Raw genomic sequence first — 8,416 nt, forward strand, 5'->3', positions numbered from 1 at the left:
ATGCAGAGAATATTATATAAGGTTAAATATTTTTATGCTCGGGCGGGCTTTGCCCGATCGAGCATACATGAGCACGTGGGTGCTCACTCAGCCTGCAGTCGACCGACTATATGTAGAGAGTATTATATAAGGCTAAATGCCTTTATGCTTGGGCAAACATTACCCGGACGAGCATATACGAGCATGTGGGTGCTTGCTCGGCCTACGATAGGCCAGTTATATGCAAAAAAAAATTATATAAGGCTAAATGATTTTATGCTCGGGTGGGCTTTTCCTATCCAAGCATACATGAGCACGTGGGTGCTCACGCGACCTGTGGTTACCCGACTATATACAGAGAGTATTATATAAGGCTAAATGGCTTTATGCTCAAGTGAGCTTTGCCTGACCGAGCATATATGAGCGTGGGGGCACTCGCTCGGCCTACGGTCGGCCGATAAGATGTTGAGAGTTATATATAAGGCTAAATGCCTTTATGCTCGGCCGGACTTTGTCCAGCCGAGCATATATGAGTGTGCGGACATTTGCTCGGCCTGCTATTGGCCGACAATATACCCTTCCTATCTTTCTTAACCTGAATCCCTCCTTTATTCGCTCAGTCGATCTATCATAACCCGTATCACTATGGAATAGCTGAAGGCTACCAAGTTGTCACTTAGATACCCAAAGTTTGATTTCTAGCTATGAAGCATTTGTAGGAATTGTTTTCTCTAAATGAAGAGTGCAACCACGGGATGCTGGGCTTTTGGGTTACCCATCGCAAGCACTTTCCGATTTACCCTTGCGGTCGATGGAAAACTTCTGTGAGACTGGGCTAATCGCCCCAAGTTCGGTGTTACCTGGTTTAACATTTTTTTGTTTAGTTCACTAAACTTAATTAGATATTGAGATGAGTTAAACTCAACTCTATATCCTGAATTACATAGTTGTTTAACACTTAGAAAATTAAAGGTCATACCCTTTACCAGTAAAAGATTATTAATCTTAAATTTTTCAGAGACTTTAATATTACATATTCCTATAACTTTGAGTTCTCAACTATTACCAAAAAAATGGTACCTTTATTTTTATTTTTAAGTGATAAGAACTTTGATGAGTTCCCTGTCATATACCTAGACAATCCGCTATCTATAATGATGGATCGAAATGAATCGATAAAGGGGGTGGGGGTGAATATCACTCGTTAAAATCTTTTCTTTTCATATTGATTCATAAAACAAATATCAATGTAAGACAATGAAAAATAAGATAGAAAAAGAAAGACAGGTGACTTAGGTGGTTACTTGGTTAGGAGCCTATGTCGACTCCTTCTCCAAGACTCGTGATCCCTGATCGCACCATTGGGTAATTCACTATAATTCTTCTTCAGAAAATCCTCAAAAAAAAGTAATTTGTACAAATGAAAAGATAGTAACACACTACTATCTTTTAAAAAGTAAAATAATGCAAGCTTAACTAAAATTATACTGACAATAGGTAGAAGATGAAGCTCTATCGGCATTTCTTGATGGAGTAACTTGTTGTGAAGATGGAACACAGAGTAAGAACATGAACGGAAATTTTGCACAGAGATGAACTGAGAATAATTGCCTTGCCTCGGACCTCAAGTTCCCCTTATATATGCCTGATTCGATTGACTAAAAAGTTGTTCAATCGACTGATCCTTTCAATCGACTGATCCTCTTATCGGTCGACTAAACCCTTTGCTTTCCTTCTTCGATGGGATCTGATCTCCACATATTTATGAGCATTTATGGTTTGTTCGACTAATCACCCTGATTGGTCAACTGATCTGTGTAGTTTCCCTATTCGTCAAGATTCACCATTAATTCTCTAATTGTTCGATCAACCGATCGACCTGGCTTCCATGTTTACTATGGCTTGATCTCATCTTTTCCATATCACCATTGTTTAGTTGACCGATCTACTGATTCGATCGGCCGATCAGTCACTTTACCAAACTATACTTCAAATTGATATATGTTCTATATCAACCTGGTTTAGTCAACCGATCAGACTAGTTCCAACAAAACAAAGTTAGAATAGTAATATATGATGCATGAGTAGTAATTGATAGTAAAATTATCTTGATCTAAACTTGGAAACCTTCCCAGTTTATTTAGTTGGATCAGCGACCTAAGGTTGTTCCTTTCCAGAACACGACCTCACTGTTGCTCCTCTCTAATTGCTTATCTCAACCTACCTATCAAACATTGGTCCTCTAAACTTGTTTGGACTTTACTGCTTAGCATCGGATCGGCTCACCAGGGCTTCCTCTCGATATTAGGTCCTCTAGACCTATCGATCTTTCCTACCAAGTGTTGAGTTCTCTCGACCCACTTGGACTTCCTACCTGGCTTCCACAATCTGCTAAGACTTTTTTAGTTGAGTAAATATCCTGCACACTTAGTTAACTTGTTAGATCACAACAAAATTTAACATGAACTTTTGATAACATCAAAACTCAAGTTTGATTTTGATGCACCCTGCACCAACAATCTTCCCCTTCTTGATGTTTGGCAACTAAGGCTCACATTTAAGTTTATAACATAAGCAAAGATAAGTAAACAAGCATTTTAACTTAACTCTCCCCCTGAGTTTGTTAACTCCCCCTAAATTCACTATCTCTTCCCCTTTGATACACATCAAAAATAGAGAAAATACAAACAACAAGTTTGAAGCTTTCCAAGATATAAGTTTTGGAGTTAAAAAATTACTTGGAAAAATTTTGAAACCAAAGATGTACAAGCATATGATTTGAAAATATGATTTAAAAAGAGGTAGTTTAAAAATTTTACTCAAGATTTCTATGAATAAGTTTTGAAAAATAGACATTAAAAAGTATTTCTAAGGACAAATATATAATTAATAGAATTGTTGAAAATATTTTAAGAATTATAAAAATAAGAACCATTAACCAAAATGAAGTAATGAAATTAGTGTTTAGAAAACAAATTTTTGTAGAATTTAAAAATGTTTTGTGAAGGAAAAAAATTTAACAAAAATGATGTATTCTAAAAACATAAGTGTAGAATTTTAAAGTTAAAATTTTAAAATTTAAAATAAGATAAACTTTGGAAATGATAACTGATCCTTTCTGAAAGCAGACGAGTGGAAAGTTGGGGAGGTGACGATTTCACTGACCGGATGTGGATTCCGCTCCACTCTACAAAACAAACGACGATAGTACCGAGCCGAGGAAGGAGTCCTCGGCGTTGGCCATCCGACTCTCAAGTCAGTCACCGGAATGTGGAGAAGTGAAGCAACAGTAGAATTATGTGCAAAAAATAGACCCTACGTACCTCCATCGGTGATGGATCCCCCTTCATGTTAGAACTTTTGAGCCGCAAAAACCACTTTTTGCGTTGCGGAAACCCCGAAGTTCTTAGCCATTGGATCCGTGGAAAGATAAAATTTTTCATGTACTTAGTTTTTCTACACTAGATCTACTTTAGATCTACATGTCAAGGGATATACCTTTCAAGCGAAGCCCTTCGCAAATCCCGCTCGTCCAAGGTTCTTCGGATCTCAAGTGTGTTCAAGCGGACACACCTCTAGAAGTATCCACACGAACAAGAGATGGAGATAACAAACTAAGAGTGTGCTAGCACCCTTATAAGTCACGGCAAGGATGAGAGGGAGAGGGAAGAAGAGAGGAGGAGTAAGATCACTTGAATGAGCACACTAAAAATTTATTCACACACTTGTAACTCCTCTCCTCTTTAAGTGGCCGGCCACTCATGGAAGACCAAGAGTCATGGCTCTTGGTTTTCCTCATGAGGTGGCACACACTTGAGCTAGCTTTGATGATGTGGAACACCATCATTGCCTGACCCCATGCCATGTCACAAATGAGGTGGCAAATGGTCAAGTCAAACTTGACCCTTCATCTTCCCTCTCAAGTCAAGTCAAACTTGACCTCTTATCTCCCATGGTTGAACAAATCCAACCTTTGATTCAAGTCATTTTTGATTTAATAAATCTCTATTCATTGAATTAAATTGACTCAATGAATCATAATCTAAATTAGACTCATTGGACACATGAATCAAATTGAGTCAACTCAATTAGTTTAATTTAGATTACTCTTAATCCAATTTGGTTCATCACATGAAGCTAATCCTCTAGGTTCGTCAAATAAACCTAATCTCCATCTAATTGCCCTTTGTGTGTGACCCTATAGGTTCTTGTAACGTTGGCAATGTTCCTAAACCCATTTAGAAACATAAGTAATAAGCGGTATCAAGCAACACATCATTACTACTCAAGTTACAAGAATGTTGAGATCCAACATTACCTTGTGACTACTAATTGTGACTCTCACAATATATGATAATGTCCTTCTATCCTTGACATCTAGATTGATCAATTGAGGCATAGACCGTGTAATCTTCTAATCAATATATATCTAGAACTCCAAGTAGACTCACTCTAATCAAATGAGCTCAATATCTCATATTGACTTACTTGGGCATGGCCATGCACTTAGTGGTCTCACTCTATCAAGAATCATGATGTCTCTCCCATCATATAGGAGGGATAGATCCCATCTACATCACTCACATCCCTCCGCATAATTTGTTACATACCCAGTAATCGCCTTTATAGTCCACCCAGTTACGGGTGACGTTTGACGAAGCCAAAGTATGCAACTCCTTATGTAGGGAATTATGGTGACTTCAGGTCCAAGGACTAATAGTTATACTAATAGTCACATTAGAAAGTATATGACACTCATATAACGATCCATGATACTTTCTCATGGTGGGTCATTCAGTATATATTCTCCAATGCATACCCATGTGTCAACTTGATATCTCTATATCCATGACTTGTGAGATCAAGTCATCGAGTTGACCTACATGCTAGTCTCTGTTCATTAATATTGTCTATGAATGTTAATACTTGACTAGGAATGATTAAAAGTAGTGTTCTCTATATCATCTCACTATCAATTCAACCAATCGATTAATATAGATAAGAACCTTCTACTCAAGGATGAAATTATACTTAGTTATTTGGCACCAATACAAATAAGTATAATAACCATAAAGAAATGCCTTTATAAACATATAGGAATATGATACATCAAGTCCATACAACAATTATCACATGATTGGCTCTAGGGCTCTAACTAACAATCTCCCACTAGCACTAGTGCCAATCAGTGTAGGTTGTAAGGCCCAATGACCTAGTGTGACCATCATGCTTTCTCTGTGCCAAAACTTTGGTCAAGGGATCTGCAATGTTAGCCTCTGTGGGTACTATGTAAATCTTCACATCTCCTCTATCGATAATCTCTCGAATGAGATGGAAGCGCCGTAGTATGTGTTTGGTCCGCTGGTGTGAGCGAGGTTCCTTAGCCTGTGCAATTGCTCCATTGTTGTCACAATAGAGCTCTATAGGATCGGCTATGCTAGGAACCACCCCAAGCTCAGTAATGAACTTCCAGATCCAAACTGCCTCCTTGCTGCTTTTGATGCAGCAATATACTCGGCCTCTGTTGTAGAATCAGCAACTGTGTCCTGCTTCGAACTCTTCCAGCTCACAGCACCACTATTCAAGCAAAACACGAACCCAGACTGCGATCTATAATCATCCTGGTCTGTTTGGAAGCTGACATCACTGTAACTCTTTACAGCTAGCTCGTCATCGCCTCCAAATATCAAGAAATAGTCTTTAGTCCTTCTCAGGTACTTAAGAATATTCTTGACCACTATCCAGTGACGCTCACCTGGATCTAACTTGTATCTACTCGTCATGCTCAAAGCATACGAAACATCAAGACGAGTACATAGCATGGCGTACATAATAGATCCTATGGCTAAAGCATAAGGGATTTTATCCATGTGGTCTCTCTCCTCTCTAGAAGAGGGACCTTGAGTCTTCGAAAGAATCACACCATGTGACATTGGCAGAAATCCTTTCTTGGAATTCTGCATGGCAAACCATAGTAATACCTTGTCAATATATGTACTCTGGCTTAAGTCAAGCAATCTCTTAGATCTATCTCTATAGATCTTTATGCCTAGAATACGGGCTGCTTCACCTAAGTCCTTCATTGAGAAATAATTCTCTAGCCAAGTCTTAACAGACTGTAGCAAAGGGATATCATTCCCAATGAGTAGTATGTCATCCACATACAATACAAGGAAGACAACTGTGCTCCCAACAACCTTCTTATAGACACAGGGTTCATCTTCAATCTTGATGAAATCAAACTATTTGATTGCATCATCGAATCGAAGATTCCATCTTTGAGAAGCTTGCTTTAGTCCATAAATGGACTTATGCAGCTTGCATACTCTGCCAGTATGCTGTGGATCTACAAAACCCTCAGGTTGTGTCATGTACACATCCTCGAGCAAGTTTCCATTCAGAAACATGGTTTTGACATCCATCTGTCAGATCTCATAATCGTGGTATGCTGCAATAGCAAGCATGATCCGAATGGACTTAAACATCGCTACTGGAGAAAAAGTTTCATCATAGTCAATACCATGAATTTGCTTGAAACTTTTAGCTACCAGACGACCCTTATATATAAGTCCATCCATGTCGGTTTTTCTCTTAAAGACCCACTTACACCCAATGGGTTTGACCCCTTCAGGTGGATCAACCAAAGTCCATACTTGGTTGGTGTACATGGATTTCATCTCGAATCTCATGGCCTTTAGCCATTTCTCAGAATCTGGGCTCATCACAGCTTCTGATAGGAGGTAGGCTCATTCTCAACGAGCATAACGTCATCATGGTCAGACAAGAGAAATGAATATCTCTCAAGCTGACGACGTACCCTATCAGACCCGTGAAGAGGTAGGTCTACTTGAACTGGTTGTTGTTCCTCAACTCCTTGTGGAACAATCTCATCATTCACAACACTTTGTGGTTCCAGTTCAACTTCCATCAAGGCTTCAGTGCCATGGTCCATATCCTAAACTTCTTCAAGATTGAACGTACTCCCACTAGTTTTTCTAGAAACAAAATCCCTTTCTAGAAATATCCCAGTCTTAGCCACAACTACTTTGTGTTGACTGGGAATGTAGAAGTAATATCCCTTCGTTTCCTTGGGATATCCTATAAAATAACACTTATCAGATTTGGGTCCCAATTTGTTCGAGACTTGACGTCGAACATAAGCCTCACAACCCCAAATCCTCATAAAAGAAACCTGGGCATCTCTCCCAGCTCATATCCTATATGGTGTCTTTATCACAACCTTTGATGGAACACGGTTAAGTATGAAGGCTGCTGTGTCTAGAGCATAGCCTCAAAGAGATATAGGAAGATCTGTGTGACTCATCATAGATCACACCATATCTAATAAGGTACGATTTCTCCTTTTAGATACACCATTCCACTGTGGTGTTTCCAGGAGGAGTGAGTTGGGATAGAATCCCACACTCAGCTAGATAGTCATGAAACTTATGGCTAAGGTATTCACCACCTCGATCGAAGTATCTTAATACTTTTGTCAAGCTGGTTTTGTACTTTATTCTTGAATGCTTTGAACTTTTCAAAGGATTCAGACTTATGTGTCATAAAATACACATAACCATATCTACTGAAGTCATCAGTAAATGTAATGAAGTACCCATAACCACCTCTGGCAGCGACATTGAAAGGGCCACATACATCACTATGTATAAGTCCTAGCAAGTCAGTTGCTCTCTCGCTGTGTCCACTAAAGGGAGTCTTGGTCATCTTGCCCAATAGGCATGACTCGCATGTCTCATATGATTCAAAATCAAATGAGTCCAACAAACCATCTATATGGAGCTAGGATAAGTGTTTGTCATTTATATGACCTAGGCGACAATGCCAGAGATAGGTTTGGTTCATTTAATTTGACTTGAACCTTTTGGTACTTATGTTATAGATGGGGTTCTCTAAGTCTAAAATGTAGAGTCCACTCATCAGAGGTGCACTATAATAGAGCATATCATTTAAATAGATGGAACAACATTTGTTCTTTATTATAAATGAAAAACCTTTCTTGTCTAAACAAGAAACTGAAATGATGTTCTTGGTAAAAGCAGGCACATAATAACATTCATCTAATTCTAGTACAAGCCCAAAGGACAGAGATAGATAGTAAATCCCTACAGCAACACAGCAACCCGTGCTCTATTGCCTACTCGTAGGTCCACCTCGCCCTTTGTCAATGCCTTGCTATTTCTCAGCGCCTGCACATTAGTACAAATGTGAGAAGAACATCCGGTATCCAATACCCATGATGCAGAAATAGATAGATTGACTTCTATAACATATATACCTGAAGTAGAAGTCTCACTTCTCTTCTTCTTGAAGATCTTCCAAATATACTTTGCAGTTCCTCTTCCAGTGCCCGGTCTGACAGCAGTGGAAGCAGGTAGCATCCTTGGCAACCCCTCCTTTGGGTTTCAGTGCCTTGCCT

The sequence above is a fragment of the Zingiber officinale genome, chromosome 7B, assembly GCF_018446385.1.
Source record: "Zingiber officinale cultivar Zhangliang chromosome 7B, Zo_v1.1, whole genome shotgun sequence".
Lineage (NCBI taxonomy): Eukaryota > Viridiplantae > Streptophyta > Magnoliopsida > Zingiberales > Zingiberaceae > Zingiber > Zingiber officinale.